The sequence below is a fragment of the Saimiri boliviensis genome, chromosome 7 (genome assembly GCF_048565385.1).
Source record: "Saimiri boliviensis isolate mSaiBol1 chromosome 7, mSaiBol1.pri, whole genome shotgun sequence".
NCBI lineage: Eukaryota > Metazoa > Chordata > Mammalia > Primates > Cebidae > Saimiri > Saimiri boliviensis.
This window is the reverse complement of record NC_133455.1, coordinates 116,844,583-116,870,802: the sequence shown is the minus strand read 5'-3', so window position 1 is coordinate 116,870,802 and position 26,220 is coordinate 116,844,583. Positions and strand designations below refer to the sequence as shown.

Genomic DNA, 26,220 nt, shown 5'->3' with positions numbered 1-26,220 from the left:
AGCGCTGCATTTATTTAAAGTAGCTGAATAGGCTCTGGTCCTCGTCCAGCTGTGCATGCATTTAAGATGAACTTCAAGGGTGAATACAATGTTGGAAGTTGTAAAGAAGCTGGAAGTTGAAAGATCAGCCAACAAAATCATAGCGATGGAAAAGCTGGCTGGAGCAAGTGACCCATTTGGAAAGGTAGACTGGGGGCTTTACTGCAGAAGGTCTTGACTCTCAGGGTTCGGAATTTCACAACGATTTGGAGGGATAATGGGAATCCCTTTAGGGATTTTGAGCAATGATGTAATTGAAGTGTGCTCTGAAAGGATGAATTTGACAGATCATAGAGGGGGTTTCAGGGGAAGAGAAGTTGGAGAAACAGTTGGGAGGCTACCGTAGCAGCTGAGGGAAGAGGTAGAAAAGAACTGAACAAAGTGGGTGGGATGGGACTGAAGAGATTAATATAATACAAAAGGTATGATTTAGATGTCATGTGAGTCAGCAAGATTTCAGGGAGAAGGCAACAAAGATTACTCTAATTTGCAAGACTGGAGTTGGGGGAACTGGCCATGTCATGAACAAAACAGGGAAGCTGGAGGAACAATTAATATGAGGGAGAAGATCATAAACTCAGATCCAGACACGTGAAATACAAGGAGCTGGCTGGACATTTAAGTGTCTTGCTCCTTAAAGTCTAAAGGTATCTTAGGATACCTGTGAAGGGTTCCTTTCCAGAGGGATCCTGGAAGTTCCCCAAAGTACCCACAAATATAAGTCTCCAAGAGGCTGAACATTTTCCATGTTTAGACTCTACCTAGGTAAGTTTTTCATAGCACATCCATCAACCTGGGTCAACTCACTTGGGACTGACCTTATATCTGTTTGAATTCAGCTGTCTTTTGTTTTAAATTTTACTTTTAAATTGTTTTATTGCCAATTTTAGCTCCTCCAAATTAGCATCACACTTTCTCCTTGTGTTAGTTCCAACCTGGATCCTGTAGGGGTGGACACGGAAGCGTGATGGGAGGACAGGGCATGGATCTGGGACACACTTGGAGTTTTAATTTAGTATCCCATGAAACTTCTTGTTTAAAATATCTGATTTGCTAAAATTTGCTTTTCAAAAATGTTGGCCTTTTACTAAATTTCCCTTTTCAACATTTTAAACATCTGCTTTAGTTTTAAAATGGCTGTCTTCTTTCTTTTTTTAAAAACATCTTTTACGTTTGTCCAAACTTTCCTATCCCTCAAAACGGAGGCTTCTTTTGGGCAAATTAATTTGATGTGAAATCTCTGAACAATATCATCAACAAGAGATCTGGAATGATGTCTGAACACAGGTAACAGTGACCTGGCATGGATGTAAGTCAAGTAATATTGTGAAAAACCCCATGTAATACCAGGGCACATGAAGAAATGAAGATGAGAGGCAATCATTCCTTTAGATTCCGAATCAGTCAGATTATGGTCTGAGTTAGAGTACCGTGTTCAGTGTTGGTCATCACTGTTCAAAGGGATGTTAAGAAATTAAAGTGACTGTAGAAACAAGCAACCACAATGATCAAAGCGTTGGTTAATGGGCTCCAGGATAAAAGATAAAGAGGTTTGCTGCTGTTTTCAGAAGAGAGGACTGAAGTAGACCATGATTTCTGAAAAGTTTTTATAAGACTCGGTTGTAAAGTTTATTCTCTGAAGGTTTATTGCCGAGTTAAAAACGAGGAAACTGAGGCCAGCACAAGAAAATTAGATGCCAATTTATTCAGCTCCCAGGCGAGTTCCTGTGTCCCAGGGAAAGGGGCCAGGGAAGTCGTGCCTGATTCCTCTCAGGAGTGGGGTTTTATAGGGAATGAAGGCCTTCCATTGGATTTGGAGAAACAGGATGTGGATGGAGTGAGCTGCTCTTGGTAGGGAGGTGGGACTTCCGGTGAGTGGGCTAAGTGCTGAGTGCAGAGGGGATTTCCAAGGGTGGGGTTGGGTGCCAAGTGCAGAGGGGATTTCCAAGGCGGAGCTAGATGATTGACATATTCTGATAATGTAAATTTTTAAGCGGGGAGGGAGATGGGCGTGTCCGAACTCCCAGCGAGGCAACCAGCCTTACATCAGTTAACAGAAATAACACATGATGGAAAAAGATTGAAAGCAAAGCTAAAAGAAGAGAAAATGCCTCGTTTTGGGTAAGTCAGGCCAGAATCAACCTTTTACCCTTTCCTATACTGTTATTAATTAATCACAACAATCTTTCCTGCAGAGCTTGGGCCAACCATGTAAAATCCCTTATAGGGAACTCCAGGCAGCCTCTCCCAGTTCTTTGAAATTTTTCCTTAGGAAGAAATCTGCTTTCTCCTCTATTTTGGACATAGAATATTTTGAGAACTTGAGGTTTTACCAAATGATTTTTCAAAGCTCTTTCTAGCACCATGATTCTATCAAATCATTTGATTAGATGAGTTTCGCAAGGAATGGACTTAATTTGTAGATGATAATGGATCTAGGCCCTTTGACGAAACAGAGACATTTCTGGAATGCTTTGGTGAAGGGATTGGAGACTTGGCTACTCTTTTGACACAGAAAGTTTAGTTGTCTTCTCAAACAAGCTCTTCACAGACAGCCTAGAAAGTCTCATGATGCTGATCAAAAAGAAATATTTGGATGGAACCAGAAGGAAAGAACTCCTACCAGGATCTCCTGGGTAGAATCTCCTGTTTGGCCCAGGAGAGGAAAATTGGGCTCTAGGAGGATCCTGAACACTGATTGGCTGAGGAAGGTATTGAGGCGCCTGAAATGAAGCTTGTTGAAGTCTCTGCTTTTTCTGTAGCTCTTTATGTGTTGTTATGAAAAAGCCTGATGAACAGTGGTTTTCTGACATGAAGTTTCTGGGAGGTAAACAGTGATAAATGGCAGTTCAAGAGGCTGAAGGGCAGAAATCAATACTTGCTGTTACTCTGCAGTAAATTATGAGAAGCCTTCAATGAGAGGGACAGATGTTGTTTTTCAGTTGCATGGTCTGGACTTTAGTTGTTTATAAATTTTCTTTCTCCCTGTGGGTCTAAGTTTTGGTCTTTGCCATATATACCCTAAATGTATGGGGATATATATCAGGCCACTTAAAAAGGTAATTCACCATTAGTATCTGAATTTGCTTCTCTACCATTGACTTTTTCTTTTTTCTTTTGTTTTTTTCTTTCTTTCTTTCTTTTTTGTTTTTTGAGATCTCACTCTGTTGCCAAGCTGGAATGCAGTGGTGTGATCTTGGCTCACTGAAACCTCTGCCTTCTGGGTTCAAGTGATTCTCCTGCTTCAGCCTCCTGAGTAGCTGGGACTACAGGCATGCGCCACCACACCCAGCTAATTTTTAGATTTTTAGTAGATACGGGGTTTCACTATGTTGGCCAGGCTGGTCTCGAACTCCTGACCTCAAGTGATCCACCCGCCTTGGCTTCCCAAAGTACTGGGACTACAGACGTGACCCACTGCACCTGGCAGACTTTCTCTAACTTTTCTAATGATGATTAGCACAGTTTGTTTTGTTGAAGGACAGCCTTTGGACCACAAAATGGATAAAAATAAAATAAAATAAAATAAAATAAAATAAAATGGAAATAACTAAACTGCTTTAAAAAAAAAAAAAAACCCTTGAGAATCTCCTAATACTGAATTTCAAGGGCAGAGTCATTCTCAGTGCCATTTGGCTCACAGACATGCATTCCAGAGTCACTAAATTTGAAATACAAAAATAAAAAAGATTTTACAAAAGCCATTTCTTCCAGTGAGGTCAGCAACAATTCTTGTCATTTCTTTTTTGAACAAATTCATCATGTTCCACCAAGTCAGATATTTACATATACTAGCTTGAAATTTCACTTCTGGAAAACTAATAGAGAAAAAAGTCTTAGGGGATACTTTTGCTGTTTTTATCGCAGTCGTCGATCTTCAGTGTTTATTAATTTTTAAATCTTTTCCTTATTTATATCCATCCCTCCCTTTTATAAAAAATAGACAATTTCCTAAAACTTGAGCCAAGAAGTCTGCTCTTAGGTGGTGCTCCTGTTTTTTAACTGCTGGTTAGGCTGACAATAAGGAGAAATGTCCAAGATCTCATTGGAGGAGACTTCTTGCAGCTTGTCCATCACACACACATATATAGCACTTCTGTTGCTGCTTACTGAGACAGCCACATGATGCTTTCTAGGACAAATTCAGATGGGAATCTCAAGAGTCATGATGGCAGAGACAATATATGTACCACACTGCTCCAGTGGTCTAGGGGCATTGCAATCACAGAGACAGGAGCTGGCTCTTCTGCCCCTTCTCTACCCACTTCTTGCTAACTGCAGGCTCACCTGGCCAACCTACAGTCTAACCTGTGAGGAGCACTCAGATGGGGGAAGAGCCTCCTGCCAGATGTAATAATGATTATTTTGAGAGGCAGTGGGGAGAAGGGGGCCAACCAGGGGACCCTTACAAGACTTCATGGCTTTCAGGCAAAGAAATGACGGTTTGACGGTTTGAGGGGCTCTGACTTACATTCAGATCAAACAGACTCCTGAGACATAATCGAATCAACACCAAGCGTACCTCCTTTGACTGTTAAGTACCTCGAGTGCTTGTTCTATGAATACTGTCTCCTCTGTTTTCCTGGAACCGGCCACATTGCCTGGTTTGTAGACACTGAGTAACGTTACATTAGACCAGTGAAAGGATAAAAGAATCTCAGGTTCTACGGAAGGAGAAATGGGCTTACACTGAAGTATCAGAAAGAGAGGGTATACTAGGTGGGGAATTTCTTGATGAGAACCATTGTTGTATTATTATAGGTCTATTGTGGGTTATTGAGGAAGTGCCATGTAATCTAAGGAGATGCATTATCACAGCAGAATTTCCAATTTTGAAATGATTTCAGTGGGCTGCCTGGAGGAGGGCATGAACTGACCACTGTAGGCTTTCAGCCTTCTCTTGATGCTGATGATTCTCATTCTCAGGAAGGTGCCCCACTCCCACACCACCCCCAATTTTCTTGGACAATTCTAATTTCCTACAGTCCCTGCAGTGCAGAAGCCACTGATTCTGGAGCATTTTTGACAGTATGGTATTGGTATGGTATCAACAAATGCTTTTTCAGAGCAAAGACACTTTCTCAAATACTAAGTCCTCACTTAAAGTAATTGATAGTTTTTTCTTTTTTAATTTAAGAGGGGGTCTCGCTATGTTACCCAGGCTGGTCTTGAACTCCTGGGCTCAAGGGATCCTTTTGCCTCAGCCTCCAGAGTAGCTGGAGTTACCACTGTGCCCAGTCATCCATAGGTTCTTGGAAACTGCCACTTCAAGTGTAACGGCATACAACAAAGCCAATTTGATCACAGGCTAACTGAGTTAAATACGAGTTAAGGTCTTGTGGCATATTTCTGGCCACAAAACACCACCAAATTTCTAAATAAAGACCCAAACACTTCCTTTTTTTTTTTTTCTTTTTGAGATAGAGTCTCACTCTGTTGCCCAGGCTGGAATCCATGGTGCATCTGGGCTCACTGCAACCTCCACCTCCGGGATTCAAGAGATTCTCCTGCCTCAGCCTTCCAAGTAACTGGGACTAAAGGTGCGTACCATCACGCTTGGCTAATTTTTGTATTTATTTATTTATTTTTTGCATATCACTTCTTTATTTTATTATTATTATTTTTTATTATACTTTAGGTTCTGGGGTACATGTACAGATCATGCAGGATTGTTGCATAGGTACATACATGGCAAGGTGGTTTGCTGCCTCCATCCCCCCGTCACCTATATCTGGCATTTCTCCCCGTGTTACCTCTCTCCAACCTCCCCACCCACTGCTGTCCCCTCCGTAGCCACCCCCACAGACCCCAGTGTGTGATGCTCCCCTCCCTGTGTCCATGTGTTCTCATTGTTCAACACCTGCCTGAGTGAGAACATGTGGTGTTTGATTTTATCACTCCTTTATTATACTGATCTGGAAAAAGGAGTTTGTATAGTTATGCTTAAATGAACACTGGACCCATGTGGCAGAGCCAAGCCACTAGAACATGATTTAGAAATCAGTGAAAGAGACACTTGAACAGGACAAAGCAGCATTTCACTGCCAGGAAACAAGGTGGGGAGGAATTCTAAAACACACAGCAGGAAGCACTCCTGCCCCCTAGAGGTCAAGGAGCTGATCCCATATTGGTAAAAGGAATGGCTTATTTTCTGATGACCACATGTGGGACTATTTCAACCACCAAGAGAAACCCCAGAAGGGTTACTGTTTTGTATTATTTATATATACTACTTTTTTAAAAAACAAAATAACACTAAATTCAGGATTGATCCCAACCTTCTACAGCCAGCTCAATTTTTGTATTTTTAGTAGAGATGGGGTTTCACCATATTGGCCAGGCTGGTCTTGAACTCCTGACCTCGTGATCTGCCCACCTCAGCCTCCCAAAGTGCTGGGATTACAGGTGCAAGCCACAGCACCCAGCCAACATTTCTTAAGTGTTGAAATAAATGTAAGCTATACAGACAATTACGAAATATGAATGAAAACAAGAGAATTATTTAGCCACTTAGTTCAGTTCAGGCTTTGGGTGGCTGGAGCCTCCCGCAGCAGCTCAGGACACAAGGTGAACTCGGAGAGGACACCATCCCATCACAGGGCACGCTCACACACACACCCACACCCACACACACCCACACTCACACTGGCACTGTGTAGACATACCAGTTCACCTAATGTGCACAGCTTTGGGATGGGGGAGGAAAGTGGAGTACCCAGAGGAAACCCTTGAAGCCATGGGGAAAATACGCGAACTCCTTGCAGACAGTGGCTCCAGCTGGGAAGAGATTTTATTCTTCTCATCGGTGTTATAACAAAACAATGACGTTATTCGAGCACTCTCTGTACATTAATGGCGCCATCTGCTGAGATGCTTAAACAACTAAAATGTGAGAAGGACCCAATGACCCCTCTGCCAAAAAATGTAAGTGCATCACTGTGTCCTGGTGCTAGCAGGTGTTGAGAAACAGAAGTTAAAAGCTATGCCTACTTTTTTTTTCTTTTTGCATTGGCATCTGTTGACCTATATTGTGCATTCTGTGTAAATTCCATATGCCAGAAAAATCAAGAGTAAAAAGGTCGTGAGAAGGCAGAAGAGTGGGTTGGAGAGGACTCTGAATAAGAGCACCTGGGCTGAGACAGCTTATCAAGATATAAGCAATGATTTCTGGCTTTTTTCAGCCAGGAGATAAATAAGCGCAGAGGATGCAGTGTCAGTCTTGGATCAGTAAGGGATATTGTACAATGAGACAAATGATGCATTTTCATCTTCCAGGTGCCTCTCCGCCCCTCCTGTCTGGGGGCTGTGAGATAGGGAATCTGCCAGCTGCTTCCTGTGGGACCCCGCAGGGTTACTAGACCAAGAGGCGACCTTGAAGAATGCTACTTGCCAACCCAATTAACAAGTAAGGTTAATATCCTTGTCCTAGTGGGTGTCTGATTTCCACTCTGTCATTTCACATGTTGACACTAGATGTCAGGGAAAGACTTAGCGTTCTACTTTGCAGGTCTCACATCTCTTCAGCAGGAAGGAAGGCCGCCTGACACAGAAATCAGGTACTGAAGACTGGCGAATTTCCCACTGTGAGCCACTGGGGACAGCAGGGCTCGTACGCCAAAACACCACTATCCTGCTTGTGCCCTGTTAGACACACTCTTGATGCTGTTAAAGCCCATTGACAGAATGGGTTAGATCAAGGTCATTTCATCAAAAGAGGTTTTTTTTTTTTTTTTTTTTTTTTTTTTTTTTTTTTTTTTTTGAGTGGGGAGGGGCAATGAAAGTCGTTAATTTACCCTTTCAATTTTATTATAAAAGAGATTCAATTTTACTTTTTAGAAAAGGACAGAGGTATGACATGATAGCGTTTTTATAATCCTTTTCATTAGTAAATTAGGAAGCAGGTAAATCAGTTAAAAATTATATGGAAGTCTCATAAGATCGTTCTGATACTCTGTAGTACTTCCTTTTGTTTTGCAAAAATGGCATTTTATTTTAAATGATATTAATCAAAAATGTGTTTTTGCTGCAGAATAACTAAATCCTGACTTTCCAAGGCTCTCAGCTCCTTCACAGGCTTTCTGATGTAATAAAAAACCATGGGCTTTCATAAAAAAGTATGGCTAACACATTCAAAAATTTTCCTTCTTTGCTTCCTCCCTCCCTCGCTCCTCTTCCTCCTCTTCCTCCTCCTCCTCCTCCTCCTCCTCCTCCTTCTCCTCTTCCTTCTCCTCCTCCTTCTAGCCTGAAAGAAGGCAGTGTGAACAAACTGGAACCAGGAAGGATGGTGGTAAAGGACAAAGCCAGAAAAGGGTACAGGATTTTTCCTGTGATGCACATTCTTTTCCTCTGTTCCAAAGGGCCATGGCCATTGTGTTCTCAGCCAACCTTTGGAAATAACTGGTCATCTACCCACCCAAGGTTAAAAATAGCACTTCCTTGGTAGGAGGAGCCCATGGTGGGAGGAGGGCCCACCCAGATGCTGGGGAGCAGCCCCGCCTATGGAAAGACGTTCCAGGAGTCCCCTTTGTGGATCTGGAAGCCATTATATCATCACCAAAAATAGTATTATTAGTACCATATGGGTGTGTCCTTCATTTATTCATGAGCTGGATGTAGTGCAGGGCACAGGGGACTTGAAAAGAAAAAGAAACGTTTTCTGTTGGCTCACAGTGGAGGCAGGAGAGAGACATCCTAGAAAACCATTCTAATGCTCATAATAGATATTTACAGTACTTGGTCATTGTCACCTACTGCAATCCAGACAAACCCATCTTCTTGGAACTTTCAGATAAAGATTGATGTGGGGTGCGGTGTCTCACACCTATAATCCCAGCACTTTGAGCAGCTGAGGCAGGAGGATCGCTTTGGGTCCAGGAGTTCAAGACCAGCCTAGGCAACATGATGAGGCCTCATCTTTACAAAACAATAAAGATTGATGTGGACAAACAAAGACAGTTTCAAAGTGTAAGGCCCATTAGAGAATTACTAGGGTAGGAATGGCAATATGGAGAGATGTCAGTACTACTGATTTATTGATTAAGCTGTTGACTGGGTCATTTATAAAAATACCCATATGGCACATATTATGTGCCAGGCATCATTTTAAGTATTTTGCAACTATAAACTCATCCTCACAACAACTCTCTAAGTAGGTACCAATGTTAGTCCCATGTTGCAGATAAGTAAACTGAAGCATGAAGCGGTTAAGTAACTTGCCCAAGTATTCACAGACAGAGCTAGAATCCTGGAGGTCATTTCACTCACCTTTTCTTCTACTCAACCCAGACACTCACCTAACAATACGCTTTTTCTTTTCATCTAGGAAGAGAGTGTTACGTAGTTTAACAGCTTGTGGTTTGGGAGTCAGTCAGATCTATGTTTGACAATTAGCTCTGCCGCTTAATAACTGTGAGTTTGGGGCAACGTGGACTGAAGTTCTCTGAGCCTAGTCTTTCTTATAAGGAACAGTGGTAGCTCATTCCTATAGTTGTTGGAAGAATGAAAGGAGATAAGTAGTTAGGAGGAGGTAAGTAGAAGATAGGTAGTAAGATTACATACTCTTGATAAACGTTCTTACTTCCTGTGGAAGCTCTAAGATAACCCACCGGCTTCTCACATCCTGGTGACTGGGCCCTTGTGTGGTTCTTCCCACTTTGGGTAAGGCTGACCTATGAAGCCAGTAGAATATTGTAGAGTGACTTCCGAGGTCAGAGCATAAAAGACACAGCAGCCTTGCACCCTCATTGATCTGGGGAAAGCCAGCTGCTGTGCCATGGCGATATGGTTTGGCTGTGTCCCCACCCAAATCTCAACTTGAATTGTAGCTCCCAGAATTCCCACGTGTTATGGGAGGGACCCAGGGGGAGGTAACTGAATCATAAGGGGCGGTGTTTCTCATGCTATTCTCGTGATAGTGAATAAGCCTCATGAAATCTGATGGGTTTATCAAGGTTTCTGCTTTTGCTTCTTTCTCATTTTTCTCTTGCCACTTCCAAGTAAGAAGTACCTTTCACCTCCTGCTGTGATTCTGAGGCCTTCCCAGTCGTGTGGAACAGTAAGTGCAATTAGACCTTTTTTTTCTCCCCGGTCTCAGGTATGTCTTTATCAGCAGCGTGAAAAAGGACTAATACAGTAAATTGGTACCAGTAGAGTGGGGCATTGCTGAAGATACCCCAAAATGCAGAAGTGACTTTGAAACTGGGTAACAGGAAGAGGTGGGAACACTTTGGAGGGCTCAGAAGAGGACAGGAAATATGGGAAAATTTGGAACTTCCTAGAGACTTGTTGAATGGCTTTGTCCAAGATGCTGACAGCAATATGGACAATAGGTCTAGGCTGTAGTGGTTGCAGATGGAGGTGAGGAACTTGCTGGGAACTGGAGTAAAGGTGACTCTTGTTACGTTTTAGCAAAGAGACTGGAGGCATTTTGCCCCTGCCCTAGAGATTTGTGGAAGTTCGAACTTGAGAAAGATAATTTAGGGTATTTGACACGGAAATTTCTAGGTAGCAAAGCATTCAAGAGGTGACTCAGGTCCTTTTAAAGGTATTCAGTTTTATAAGGGAAGCAGAGCATAAAATATGGAAAAGTTACACCCTGACTATGTGATAGAAAAGAAAAACCCATTTTCTGGGAGAGAAATTCAAGCCAGCTGCAGAAATTTGCCTGAGTGGCAAGGAGCTTAATGTTAAACCCCAAGCCATGGGGAAAACGTCTCCAGGCTGTGTCAGAGGTCTTCACAGCAGCCTCTTCTGCCACAGGCCCAGAAGCCCAGGAGGAAAAAGTGCTTTTGTGGGCCGGCCCCAGGTTCCCGTGTTGTGTGCAGCCTAGAGACTCGGTGCCCTGCGTCCCAGCTGCTCCAGCTGTGGCTGAAAGCGGCCAACGTGCAGCTCGAACTGTGGCTTCGAAGGGTGGAGCCTTGGCAGTCTCCACATGGCATTGAGCCTGTGGGCGCACAGAAATCAAGAACTGGGGTTTGGAAATTTCTGCCTAGATTTCAGAAGACTTCTGGAAACACCTGGATGCCCAGGCAGAAGTTTGCTGCAGAGGCGAGGCACACATGGAGAACCTCTGCTAGGGCAGTGCGGAAGGGAAATGAGGGGTTGGAGCCGACACAGAGTCCCGACTATGACACCGTCTAGTGGAGCTGTGAGAAGAGGGCCACCATCCTCCAGACCCCAGAATGGCAGATCCACTGACAGCTTGCCCCATGTGCCTGGAAAAGCCATAGACACTAAATGCTAGCCCATGAAAGCAGCCAGGAGGGAGGCTGTACCCTGGAAAGCCACAGGGACAGAGAGGCCCAAGACCATGGGAACCCACCTCTTGCATCAACATGACCTGGAGTCAAAGGAGATCAATTTGAAGCTTTAAAATTTGACTGCCCCACTGGATTTTGGACATGCATAGGCCCTGTAACCCCTTTGTTTTGGCTAATTTCTCCCATTTGGAATTTACCCAATACCTGTACCGCCCGTTGTAACTAGGAAGTAACTAGTTTGCTTTTGATTTTACAGTCTTGTAGGCAGAAGGGACTTGCCTTGTCTCAGCTGAGACTTTGAACAGTGGACTTTTGGGTTAATGATGAAATGAGTTAAGGCTTTGGGGGACTGTTGGGAAGGTATGAACGGTTTTGAAATGTGAGGCCATGAGATTTGGAGGGGCCAGGGCAGAATGATATGATTTGGCTCTGTCTCCACTCAAATCTCAACTTGAATTGTAGATCCCAGAATTCCCATGTGTTGTGGAAGGGACCCAGAGGGAGGTAATCGAATCATAGGGGCTGGTCTTTCCTATGATATTCTTATAGTGAATAAGTCTCACAAGATCTGATGGGCTTATTAGGGGTTTCTGGTTTTGCTTCTTTATCATTTTTTCTCTTGCTGCCTCCATGTAAGAAGTGCCTTTCACCTCCTGCCATCCTAAGGCCTTCCCAGACATGTGGAACTGTTAGTCCAGTCAAACCTCTTTTTCTTCCTAGTCTCAGGTATGTCTTTATCAGCAGCATGAAAATAGGCTAATGCACATGGGGACCCCTAGGCAGTCCAGTGGATAGATCTTGTAGCAGAAGTCTCCTGCTTCATTTATCCTGCCAGCCAGGCAAGTGCACCATTTTAGAAGCAGATCCTCTAGCCCCAGTCAAGCCTTCAGATGACAGCAGCCCTGGCCAAGATCTTGACTGGAGCCTCATAAGAGATGCTAAACCGGAACTGCTCAGCCAAGCCACGTGTGGATTCCTGACCCATAGAAGCTGTATGAAATAGTAAATATTTACTCTTACTTTATACCACTAGGTTTGGAGCAGTTTGTAACACAGCGACAGATAACTAATATACTTTCCCTCATCTATTCTTTCTCCAGTAGGTCAAGCTGGACTCTTATCTTGTCTCCACCTCTCACAGCACATTCTGCTCCAGACATAAGTACAGTGGGTGAAGTTTGTTCTGGGAACATAGCCCCTTGTAATCCATTTCACTTGCCCTTTCTGCTGCCAGCTGAAAATGTTTTGACCTCCACATATGGTCAACCAATCTTCCCTGGCATTCAGCTGCCCACTAGGTGTTATTGGGCATGACTGCTCTTGTGTCTTTCTCTGGGGACATTTATACTGGAATAGTGGAGAACCTTTACAGCATAGCCTGGGGTTTCTCCTTAAACTCTTGTTTTGGGCTCCAAAAATGTTAGGTGTGGGCTTGAACCTAGGTGGGAATAATTCCCTGCAAAAAAATCAAAATTCCTTGTAATCACCTTCAGGGCCCACTGGGTTCTGGTGCCCCCCCCCCAATTCATCTTTTACTGGTTGTTCCTCACTCATTGCACCCAGCCTTCCTCTCCCTTTCCTCCCTCCTCTCCCCTCCCCCCTCCCTCCCCTTCCCCTCCCCTCCCCTCCCCTTCCCCTCCCCTCCCCTCCCCTTCCCCTCCCCTCCTCTCCCCTTCCCCCTTCCCCCTCCCTTCCCCTCTCTTCTCCCCCTCTTTTCCCCTCCCCTCCACCCCTCCCCTCCCTTCCTTTCCCCTCCCCTCCTCTCCCCTTACCTCCTTCCCTCCCCTCCCCTTCTCCCCTCTCCCCTCCCCTCCCCTTGTCCACTCCCCTCCTCTTCCCTCCTCCCTTCACCTCCCATCTCCTCTCTTCTCCTCTCCTCTCCTCTCCTCCCCTTCCTTTCCCTTCATTTATGATGGGGTCTCATTCTGTCTCCCAGGCTGGAGTGCAGTGGTGCAATCGTGGTTCACTGCAGACTTGATCTCCTGGGCTCAAGTGATCCTTCTGCTTCAGTCTCCTGAGTAGCAGGGACTATGGGCACAGGTCACCATGCCCAGTTGATTTTTGTATTTTTAATAGAGATGGGGTTTCACCATGTTGCCCAGGCTGGTCTGGAACTCCTGAACTCAAGTAATCTGCCTACCTTGGCCTCCCAAAGTGCCGGGATTACCGAGATGAGCCACAGTGTCCAGCCCACTCAGGCCTTACTGTTCCAGGAGAATGTTGAGGTTATTCTCTCCATTGGGCTTTTGCACCTGTTGTTTTCCTTGCTTGCACCTCTTTCTGCAGGTCTTCCCTTGATTGGCTTATTTTCATCATTCAGATTTCAACTCATCGGCACCTGCTCAGAGAGACTTTCACTTACTAATGAAATGAAGCCCTCCTGCCCCCACCATTCCTGCTGTACTCTACAATACTACCATGCTGTTATCGTCATAGCAGTTACCATTAGTGAATTATCTTATTTATTGTTTTGCTCACTTGGTCTTTGATTATACCCCACCCCTTGTGTCACATATACTTCATGAGAGCAGGGTTGTCTTGGTCACACACCACAAGCCAAATGCTTGGCGCATATGTGTATATATATATATGTGTATATATATATATAGTATCTGAGAAATTTATTCACTGAGATGCAGTATGTGTGTAACTCAGAGTTGGTTTTGTTGGCTATGAGATGCGATTATGCGTAGTCCTTGTGTACAATTCACATATAGATTAGAAACAAAAGAAATACTCATAGCACATGGGTATGGTATGCTGTATAGTAGCAACAACATTAATGCCATTCTCCATCGTCTCTGGCCCATTTTGCAAACTCATCTGAAGTTTCCGAAACTGTAAGAATTCCATGCATCTGGCCCCAGCCTCCCCGCACTGGACAACCCTACTGCCCCTCACCCTTCCCATCCATGTTCAGCTCTCCAGGATCTTTCTCTTTTCTGGTCTCCGCTACAGTTGTTAGTGTAACTGCGTCCCCTGGTGGCCTCTCCTGATAATGACACATTGTGGAGGTGGGAGGACATTATTGGAAACCTGTTGATGGGTCATTCCCAAGTCTTTTTAGGAGAAACACCAGCCTCAAGTTCAGATAAAAAGGTCGAGGCCACAGAAAGTATGGTCTCCACATCCATCCTTTCCTGAAAATCTGCTTCCCCCTCTGTGACCTGGCCTCGTTCAAACCCCAGTGTCTTACCTGTATTGTTGCCTCCTCTCATTTAAAATATCAGCTGGTAAATTGTAATTGATCTCCCCTCCACACATTTTCCCTCTTTCCATAGACATTTTCCTGTTGTTCATATTTTCTAAGACCACTGCTCTGCTTAAAAACAAGCTACGGCTCCCTACTGTATGAAGAATAAAGTACCAGCTCCTCAGCCTGGCATCCCAGACACTTCAAAGCCTGGCTTCAACCTGCCTTTCTAATTTCAATCTCTTCTACACCCCTGACTCCTCGACCATCACATGCTCATGCATAAGGCATCTGGACCATTCCTTGAAACGATGCCTCCACTTCGTCAAAGCCCTGTTGGCCTTCATGCCTTTCTCTCTGCCTGAAGTGTCCTGCTCCCACTTTTACCTGACAGCTGAATCCCATCCCACTCAGAGCCAGCTCCAAGGCTCTGGCTTCCATGAACTCCCTTGGGCCCTGCCTTCTCCTGCACCATCATGTCTTGGGGGAAATATGAACGATTATGCCTACAAGTCTATTGAACAATGCTAACAGGCATAATTGTTCATGTTTCCACCAAGACATGATGGTGTTTTATCTACTTTAACACTGTCATGTGCACAGTAGATCATTAACATCTGTTAAATAGGTCAATGAATAGTGGAAGCTACAATCCATGTTTTCCGGAGTCCAGTCAGGCTAATCTGAGAAGTGAGAGGCCATATATGGTGATATTGGGACAGAGTCTTTGAAATTGGCATGACCTTGGGAAACTTGGGGTGCAGAGTTACTATAAACTGGAAGAGCTTCCACTGAAATTCTGTGAGCTTTAGCTTCCTTAGGGGAATTATGGGCACAATTATTTCTGAATCTCCTTTTTTATCTCGAGAGAATGAAGGTGAGGATCTTAGAATAATGGTTTATGTACTCTGATGTGCCAAGATAAAGGCAAAGTGTAAAAGTTGATACTAGAATATTAACTAACGTGTTCGGGAAATTGTATTCCCACAGCACTATTTCTTTTCCGAAATTTAGTTGCATTTCCTATTTCTTTGGTTTGTATTCCAAGATAACTGTGTGCTGCTAGTAGCTGAGATGAATGGAGCTTATGCATTGATAAAATCAATGGATTTTGAGACAAACCATTTAGTAATCTCTAGTGAACACAATAGTTCTAGAGATTCAGAAACCATGTACATAAATTCAGCTTTTTTCTGAGTCACTTTGTTGTGTCTCTTAATGATCTTTTGACTCAGTTTTCTCACCTGATATTTGGAAATATTATTTGATTTCCAATATTTTCAATAAGTTAATTGTTCAGTGAACACTAATTGAGTCACACCCATAGAGCTGAAGGTTTTCGAGAAAAAATGCCTTAGAGGAAGTTAAATTTGAAGTCATATATTTGGGACTTGTTTTTCTGTCTCATACACCTACACCCCAAGACCAGCATTATAGGGCGCACATCTTCTATTGCTAATCTCCTGGGGAGATTACTTGCCTGGCTTAGAGAGCAAACCTTCCTACATTCCTTGATAGAGTCTATGCATTAAAGCCCCTTCTTGTTCATAAGAGAGCATCAGGTGGCTAAGGTTAGAATATCTACTGTCAATTCCATGTAGAGAGCTACATCAGACCAGGTCCCAATAACTCAACCTCCATCAGAGACCCAACCTCCATCAGAGATCCGACCACCATAGAGATGGGTAGGAGTCTCATGGTAAGTGTAAAGCCATGAGCCTGTCTCTAGGTATCTGTCTCTATTTCTGGGTGAAGGAATATACATATATATATTTTTTCTCATGGGCACATCCTACTAAAAAAAGGAGATTAACCATATTACATCCCTGACTTGCACCATGTGGCTTAATAAGCAAGACATGCCATAAAGTCAACACTTAGTTCTGTGGCTTATAGCAGTGTACACTAAATACCTGAGTGTAGTTTCTACAGTAAGAGTCTGGTGGCAGTGGGACAGGTTTCCACATGCCCTGAGGTTTCTGAATAATACTCTGCCAATCTTGCATCTTAAGTACTTTTTTTTTTTTTGGATAGTAGCTCACTCTGTCACCCAGGCTGGAATGCAGTGACATCATCATGATTCACTGCAGCCTTGACCTCCCTGGCTCCATAGATTCTCCCACCTCAGCCTCCCATGTAGCTGGGACTACAGGTATATGCCACCATGCCCAGCTAATTTCTTATAGGGAGTTTTGCCATGTTGCACAGGCTGGTCTTGAGCTCCTGGACACAAGCGATCTGCCTGCCTAGGCCTCCCAAAGTGCTGAGATTACAGGTGTGAGCCACTGTGCCTGGCCTGATCTTACGTACTTAGAAAACCAACTAACTGGAAGATACTTCAGATCGCATTAATTTATCTCCCAAGCAGATCAGGTGTGTGAGATAAATAGCTCTCCCTGCAAACCCAAAAAGAAACTGAACTGCTTATCAGGCATGGTGAGTCTACGGTATGTGGTCAGCCTTATTAGCATGTCTTAATTGAGAATTAGACTGTCACTGCAGAACACACTGTGAGTTCAAAACTTGGGAGACAAAATAATTCATTGAAATTCCCAAGGCACATCTTGTTTCCTACCTAGTCGGACACACTTTCATCTCTGCTGAATTTCTAACCATTCCCATGGGAGATGATTGCCTTGTTTTATCTGAGATTGTCTTCCAAACACACCACCCACCAGGACTACTACCAGTGCTGGAGTATTTGGGGTACCCTTTCCTAGGCTATATGTAAGCCAAGTTCAACAGGTTGTATAATTCTCCGCCAGTTTCAGTGGAAGGGTCGCCCACCAGGTACTTGCTGGTCTGAGCTAAGCAACTGCAGAGTGAGGGAAACACAGTTAACAGACGAGGCTGTGAAGGCTGGTGCTTTTGTCCTCTGTTCTAAGAGCAAATGATGTCTTCCATAATATGGATGCAATCATGGCCAAATGTATATTCAGCAGTATGTTCCTCCCATCTCTGTTCTGGGGCGATAACGGATAATGCTATTCCTCCAGTAGTGTGAAGGGAGAGGGGGTCAAGAAAATGTTATCAGCTTAAAGCAACAGGGCATGAGATGCATCCAATCTTACGCGATCCTAAGTTCCTGAGCACGAACGTAATTTGTAACCGGCAAAGAAATTATTTCTAATAATATAATTTGTATGTGAGATTGGGCTCGTGAGAGTGAATGTCATGAGAGGTAGAGGGAGAAGGACGTAGGGAGTGAGACGGGAAAGAGGATGAAAAAGATGAGTGAGAATGAATAATGGAAGGTAAAAGCAAAGGAAAAGCGACAGAAAGCAGAGAGTGGAGAAACGAAACAGCAACTTCTGATAACTGTGGAAATAGATCACAAATATAATGGTATCAAAGGAGGGATTCAGACAGTGAACAGGAAAGTTGAGAGCATGGCTGAAGGTGGAAGAAAGGAGGAAGAAATGAGTAAGAGGAAACCGAAAAGGAAAAGGAAAAGGAAAACCCTTCGAGGACTAGGTAGGAAACAAGATGCGCCTTGGGAATTTCAATGAATTATTTTGTCTCCCAAGTTTTGAACTTACAGTGTGTTCTGTGATGACAGTCTAATTCTCAATTAAGATATGCTAATAAGGCTGACCACATACCGTAGACTCGCCATGCCTGACAAGCAGTTTGGTTTCTTTTTGGGTTTGCGGGGAGGGCAGTTATCTTATGTTTCCACACCTAAGTTTCTCATTGGCATTCTTCCTACAAAGACACAAAATGACCACATATTGTTCTCGCTAATATTTGTTTTAGTCTGACACTTTCATCTCTGCTGAATTGATGACGAACTGCTTCGTACCAACTTTGTATTCCTCCATCTGCTTTCGGTTACCTTCATTAAAAATATTCACATAAATCTTGACTAATGGAGAAAAATAGATTCACTCTGGTTTACTTATCTGTGGGTAAGTTTAATTATTTCCCAGTATGCAAAAGCATCTTAGGAGGCTGCAAAGATGGCTTGGAAGTAGCATTGCCAGAAAAGGGAAAGCTTGTACCATAGAGTCAACTGGCTGACCTGCAAGTAACAGACAGTGAATATTAGCTGAATGATGGTAATTGAGTGAAAATCTGGATTGCCCTTCAAGGGCTGTTAGAAAGAGTATCAGAAAACGGCAGGAAGACTTAATATATATAGTGACCAATTACCAAGCACCCAAGCATAGTGAAAATCACTGTGCATGTATTATCACATTTCACAGAAGCAGAACCCATTCTTTTTCACATGCAAATTCCTCCTTAAGAGTCCCTGTCTAACAGTACTCTAGGAATTTTAGCCTACTTCTGGAGGGCTTCTGGGCATCCCCAGGAAGTGCTTTTATTCTCGCGACATCACTGCCAAGTGCTTGCTGCAGATACCCTCAGATTTCTCCCGCTGGGCTCACCTTCCCTCCCCAAGTGCACCACGATTTCCCATCCACTCCACCGCAAATGCCATTGTAGACCTCCCTTTATTTCCAAAGCCAACACAATCAGAAAGATACAGAGCATAGTAGTTGCTAAGATTATAAGCTTTGCAGCCAAACTTCTTGAGTTCAAATCCAGGCTCTGAATCTTACTAGCTGTATTATCTTAAGTTACGTAACCTCCTATACCTCAGTTTTTTTCTCTGTGAAATGGGGCTGATAATAATACTTTTTTCCTTGGGTTGAAGGAAATGAAGATTAAATGAGGTAACTCATTCTGTGAGGTAATTTTTACGTGAGATTGAGCTTGTGAGAATGAGTGATGGAGAGTTAGGAAAAACTGGAGGGAATGAGAGAGGAGAAAGTGGGAAAGGCAATGAAAAAGATAAATGAGAATGCATAATGGGAGGTCAAGATAAAGGAAAAGCAACAGAAAGCAGAGAAGTTAATTCATTGTAACACGTAGGGCACTTTGAAGAATGCTTACTCTGTTGTAAGTACTTAATAGAGTTAGTTATTAGTGACAGGTTATAATGGTTAGGAATTTTTTTTCTACTGAAGACATGGATTTCTTAGGTTATAAAAAAGTATAGCTTTGGCCAGGCGCGGTGGCTCACGCCTTCATCCCAGCATTCTGGGAGGCCGAGGCGGGTAGATCGTGAGGTCAAGAGATTGAGGCCATCCTGGCTAACATGGTGACAAACCATCTCTACTAAAAGAACAAAAATTAGCCGGGCGTGGTGGCGCGGGCCTGTAATCCCAGCTACTCGGGAGGCTGAGGCAGGAGAATCGCTGGAATCTGTAAGGCGGAGGTTGCAGTGAGCCGAGATTGTGCCACTGCACTTCAGGCTGGCGACAGAGTGAGACTCTCTCTTGGTCTCTGCCATCTTGCTGGAGTCGTACACTTCTGTTGTTCCTGCATTCTTCTTGTCTCCCATTTTCCCCAAGTCTTGGATCACAACTCCTAATTAGAGTCTCAAGGAAGCCCAAAATGAGCAAACAGCGTGAGTCTCTGCCCCCAAGGCCTAGAACGCTTTCACTTTTGCTGTTTAGAAGCCAGAGGTCTTTGTAGTCTTAATCCCTCTTCCAAGATTGGGCAGTGAGCCTTAGATCTGCATAACCACAAGCCCCACTCAGGTGTTTCACAAATACAACGACAGTCTTCTCCCCAAAGATAAATTCTCCTGCTGTTCTTAGGATGGGGATAGGGTTCTAGGGGGGTTGGGAACTCCTCCCTCCAGAGGCTCAGGATATGTCATTAGCCATGAATATATTAAAAACACATCCTTTGAGTAAAGCAGGCTTGTTTTGAGACCTTGAAGCATGTTTGGTGTTCTTGATGGCCATCATCTTGAAGAAAAATCCAAAGTGCTTCCAAAAATGTACCAGGCACTAAATGAGTGAAGAGGTACGCTTGGTGGCAATGACTCTGCAACTGTTCCTTGGAAACATCTAATGAGGTTGGAAAATAAGGTAAAAATAAGGTGAATGATTATATAATTATGCATATACATAATTATGCATATATATATAATGGTTTACAACCAAATTCTTTAATGGAATGAAATAGATTGGAATAAAACAGATTAGAGTACATCAAACATAATAAGGGTAAGTACTCTCGGGGGAAATTTTGTTTCAGTTACATGTGTGTTCATCTGCCCGTGTGTATATACTCCAGGTCATGATGTAAAATGCATTTCTTATGGTGTATTATGATTTTAAAAAATTATATATATAATTATATAATTTAGATAACATATAAATATATGCTTCCCCTCACTACAAAATACACTGCCTTAATCATCCTGGCTTGTATTTCCACCACTTGGCAGAAATAGCTTTTTTGAAAACTGTTAAAGTTCTCCAAGTTGCTGTCTCACGTGGCTTTTCTTAATCCACATCTTCCTCCTTGACCTTCAGGACATTTGACATTCCTGAAATTCATTGGATCCCAATTTATTGGATCTCTCAGTCCTTCAATCTCCTGATTTTCCTAGAACCTCTGTTGTTCCTTCTTAAATTTTTTATTTTGGACTTTTCGTCCTTCCCCTTTCCTTCAAATGTTATTATGGCCAAGCTTTTGTCGTGGACTTTTTTTCTGTTTCCTACATTTTCTCCTTTAGTAACCTGATTCCTTGCTATAGCTTCGCATGTCATTTCTCTGTAAACAAATCCCAAATTTATATCTCTAGCTTTGACATTTCCCCTGTCTATACTTACCTTTTTGACTGGCTTTTCATTTCACCGTTGTTTTTAGATATTCAGCTGAGACTTGAATCTCAAAATCTTCATCTTTAAAATTAATAGCATTTGTTAGTCAGTCTTTTTCTTTTTTCTAACAATACCATAGTCTTCTACTGACACAGATTTAAAATCTCTATGCCAAATTTTTTAAAATCATGATGCACTGTAAGAAATGCATTTTACATTATGACCCGAGATATATATATATATATATATATATATATATATATATATATATATATATATTTGCAGACAAACACACAGGTAACTGAAACAAAAATTTCCCCCAAGAGTACTTACCCTTATTCCGTTTTATGTACTCTGATCTGTTTTATTTCAATCTATTTCATTTCATTAAATAATTTGGTTGTAAACCATTAAATTGATTTCATGACCCACTAAAGATATGAATTGCTGTTCCAAAAATACTGCTCTAAATAGTTTTTCATTCATCTTTCTTTTTTAACTCCCACATCTAATCAGTAATAGTTTGTTTTCAAAATGTCTTGCATATTCAATCTTTTTCTAAACTTTTCTCTCTGATGCTTTCAAAAGTCTACCTTTATTGGGAGACCTTCCCTGGTTTCTTTAGCTAGAGGCAATTTCACTCTCCTCTAAGTAACACTATTTATCTGATTGTGTCTCTCTTAAATTGCTTGATCATCGAAAATATCACACGCTATAACTCTGTTTTCTTATCTTGCTTTATTTTTTCTTCTTAGGTCTTGTCACTTGACAATTATATTAGTCAAGATTCTCTAGAGAGACAGAACAAATGGAATATTTCTATATTTATATGTGGATGTGGCAAGAGATGTAGGTAGATGAGAGGTGATTTATTAGGGGAATTGGCTTACACTGTTTTGGAGGCTGAGAAGTCCCACGACCAGACATCTGCAAACCAGAGACCTGAGGACACCAGTAGTGTGGCTCAGTCCAAGTCGGAAGGCCTCAGAACTAGGAAAGCCCGTGGTGTGACGCTCAGTCTGAGACTGTGGGTTTGAGAACCTGGGTGATTGATGGGTTAAGTCCCGGAGTCCCAAGGCTGGAGAGCCTGGCGTTCTCACATCTAAGGAGGGCAGGAGCAAGAGCATGTCCCAGCTCCAGGACAGAGTGAGGAAATCCTTTTCTCTCTGTTTTTTTTTTTTTTTTTTTTTTTTCTTGTTCTATCCTCACCCCAGTTGACTGGATGGTGCCTGCCCACAATGACAGCAGATTTTCCCTGCTCAGACCACAGACTCACACACCAATCTTGCCTGGAAACACCCTCGCAGACACAGCCAGAGTAATGCCTTACCGGTTCGCTAGGCATTCCCTCATTCAGTCAAGGGGACACCTAACATGAGTCAACATTAAGTCTACCCCTTGCCAACCTGGCACTCGTATACATCTCCTTAAGCCGTACCTGACCTCCAAATAAAGACAATAACAAGGTATTGGTTCCACCTAATGTGGTATAACTATCCTGCATACAACTGAAAATGGACTAATCCTGCCCTCAGAAGAGGATGCCAAGTCCCTGGGTGATGTTTACTGTTCTCTTGATATCCTTTAACTTAAATACTGCGATGTGCGATTAACAATGACTAAATATTATGATATGAAGTCAATATATTTCATGTTACATGATAAAGGAATAAGAGATACATGAAAACAAAGATATTTGCTTAATATATGTAAATATACACACAAACACATAACAAAATAGGGAGGAAATATTCATGACAATTACAGCCCTTGTTTCTGTGACTGGTCACGTGGTTGCAGCTGGCATAACTACCCATTTTGTATTCCCTTTGCTTTCAGCAAATACCGTTGGCTAACTGTGGCTCTTTACTTGGTATGGTGACCCAAAACTTCATTCCTGAAGTGTCTGGGCCATTTGTAGTCCTACCTGTATTGGGTTGTTGTGATTTCCCATTTACCTTAACCACAGGGCATGATAATATTAAGAGACACTGTAAGAGCTCTCCAGACACTCTTCTTTACCCCCACTGTGGAGTGGTAGTCCAACTTCCCCTTGAGAGTCTGAATCAATCACCCTAGTCAACACCGCCACTCCTTCTTTAGCCTGTTGACTCAGAGTCACGGGGAGCCTAAAGTGGCCGGGTGGCAGCATTTACTTCCGGTTCAATGCAATCATTGTTGTGTCTCCTGCTGGTAGCATCCCTCTCTCTGGAACCAAAATATCTAGGCCAGCAGAAGTTAAAGTCATGGGAGCAGGAAGCAACAATTTTGCTAGTTGGTCACTTGGTATAATATTGAGTGGTGCCACTCCTGTTTCCACTTCTTGATTCCTGTCCATGAATCTTGGCTATGGGAGGAATAGTACTATATATTGGTCCCTGATTTAGAGCCTATGTAACCACCTGGGGAGACTTGCCCCAGCCCTGCAAAGTTTTGTCACCTTTCTGGTACCATAACCACATCCTCAAAAGGCCATTCCACTGTTCTGACAAGGGGACTAGCTGCTTTAGGAAAGTGGAGAACATGGTAAGACCACTGACTTTAATGAGCATTAGCCCACTGCTGTGAAGTGAGTTCCATGAACAGAAGCAGAGCTGTGTGTGTCAACCTGAATAACACAGAGGAAGACTCACTAGAAGGAAATGATATTTGGAGATGGGCATTGCGATGGGAATACGCACACAGTAGTAAATGATGTGCATTTCCAGGGAAGTAAAGAAAGACAAATGTTTTTAAAGAAAAAGTGAGGATTGCATAATTGTTTTGAGATAAATATTCTTGGCTACAAGAATCAATAACAAGCCAGTAGAGGTTGGAAAGGTAGTTGCTGTGCAGTTGTTCTCACAGAAGTATTTTTTTGTGTGTAAGTTTGTGATGTCATTTGTGCAAGGTTGTGGTTTTTGCAGAGTGTTTTGCGATAGTTCTTGTTATCAGGTATTCATGCATGTGAACTCTCCCTTTATGGCCTTCCTCAGCTCTGTTTGTTAAGGTTATATTAAAAAAATTATCTATCTATCTATCTATCTATCTATCTATCTATCATCATCATCATCTATATATTTATTTTTACTTTTTGAGACAGAGTCTCATTCTGTCAACCAGGCTGGAGTGCAGTGGCACGATCTTGGCTCACTGCAACCTCCACCTCCTAGGTTCAAGCAATTCTCCTGCCTCAGTCTCCCGAGCAGCTGGGACTACAGGTGCATGGCACCATGGCTGGCTAATTTTTGCATTTTTGTAGTGACAGGGTTTTGCCATGTTGCTCAGACTGGTTTCAAACTCCTGGCCTCAAACGATCCACCTGTCTTAGCTTTCCAAAGTTCTGGGATTACAGGCATGAACCACCATGACTGGTCACTATTTGTCAAGGTTATTTAAATATAAGTGACTCAATTTTTATTCTGACAACTTTCACATGTGGAATACCACGATGGTGGACAAAACATTCTGTGAGACCATGAATGGTAGTTTTGGCAGAAGAACTGTATGCAGGGAAGGCAAATCCATATCCAGAGTGTCTATTCCAGGAAGGATAAAATGCTACCCCTTCCATGATGGAAATGGTCCAAGTAATCAACCTGCCACCGGGTAGCTGGCTGATCATCCTGGGGAATGGGGTCATATCGGAGGCTCAGTGTTAGTTTCTGCTGCTGGCAGATTGAGCACTCAGAGGTGGTCGTAACAGGGCTGGCATTAACGGGTGGAAGTCTAGGTTGCTGGGCCCTTGCATGACCTCCATCCCAGCCACAATGGCCACTTCATTCATGAGTCCATTGGGCAATGACAAGAGTGGCTGTGGAAAGAGGCCAACTGGCATCCATAGAACCGGTGATCTTATCCACTTGATTATTAAATTTCTTCCCCTCTGACGTCACCCTTGGTTAGCATTCACATAGGACACAAATATCTTCACATCTTCTGCCCACTCAGAGAAGTCCACATGCTTCTTTCCCAAACTTTTTTGTCATCAATTTTTCAATCACGTCCTTTCCAGGTCCCTGACCCTCTGGTCAAACCATTGATAAATTGGTATACAATCACATTTCCTTCCAAGAGGAGTGTACAATCAGGTGTACTGCCCCAAATTCTGCCTATTGAGGAGACTTCCTTTCACCACTGCCTTCAAGAATGTCCCAGAAAGGGGCTGTGGTGCTGCAACTGTGCACTTCCCAGTGGTGCCTGCGTATCATGCAGAAACATCTGTAAACCAGATCTTAGTCTTCTTCTGTCAACTGGTTATAGGGTGCTACTCAAAAGGCCATTGGTGCAGGCAGGGAGAGAGAAGGCCGCATAGCAAGAGTAGGAACCATTTGCACCAGTTTGTCATGTAACTTACCTGTGCCTTCAAGACCTAATTGGACCTGGTCACATAGATATCACTGCTATTTGATGATGTAGTGTTGCTGTGCACATTCAACCTCATTGGCTCGGTGAGCCTGATAACACCCAGTTTATGGCAGGAATTTCAGATTGCATGGTAACTTTGTGGCCCATGGTCAAGCCTTCAGTTTCTACTATGGCCTAGTAGCAGGCCAAAACTGTCTCTCAAAAGGAGAGTAGCTGTCTGCAGATGATGGCAGGGCCTTGCTTCAATATCCGAAGGGCTTTTGCTGTGATTCACCTATAGGGGCCTGCCAAGGGCTCCAAACGGAATTCCTGTCCGCTGCTGACACCTCAAGCCTCATTGCATCTGCTGGATCATGTAGCCCAAGTGGCAGAGCGGCTTGCTCAGCAGTCTGTACCTGCTGCAGAACCTTCTTCTATTCTGGGTCCCACTCACAACTAGCAGCTGTTCCAGTCCCATGGTAGATAGGCTAGAGTAACATGCCCACTGGACCCCTAGAAACTTCAGTGAGGCAGAAGTCCCCTGAATTCCAGTTAGATTTATTTTTCACCCTCTGACGCCCAAATGACTTACCAATGAGTACAGGGTAATTGCTGCTTCACGCTCACTAGGTCCAATCAGCATAATGTCATCAATGTAATGGACTAGTGTGATAGCTTGTGGAAGGGGAAGGTGATCAAGATCCCTTCAAACTAAACTGTGACACAGGGCTGGAGCGTTGCTCTGCCCCTGAGGTAGGACAGTGACAGAGTTTTGCTGGCC

The 26,220-nt window shown here is 43.2% G+C and overlaps 1 long non-coding RNA gene across 7 annotated transcripts in view; it reads left to right on the top strand.

The window, feature by feature from the left end:
* Nucleotides 1–2,048: 2,048 nt before the first annotated feature.
* LOC141585190 (uncharacterized) overlaps nt 2,049–26,220 on the top strand; it is a 71,658-nt gene continuing 47,486 nt past the window's right edge. For 6 of the 7 annotated variants that reach the window (XR_012518592.1, XR_012518586.1, XR_012518589.1 and 3 more), the window contains exons 1-5: nt 2,049–2,160; nt 5,464–5,579; nt 7,315–7,444; nt 7,547–7,595; nt 10,036–10,093. This is a non-coding gene — a long non-coding RNA (uncharacterized LOC141585190). Of the gene's footprint in view, nt 2,161–5,463; nt 5,580–7,314; nt 7,445–7,546; nt 7,596–10,035; nt 12,300–12,397; nt 12,791–26,220 lie in introns of those variants that run through there. The other variant, XR_012518588.1, reaches the window with a different exon arrangement.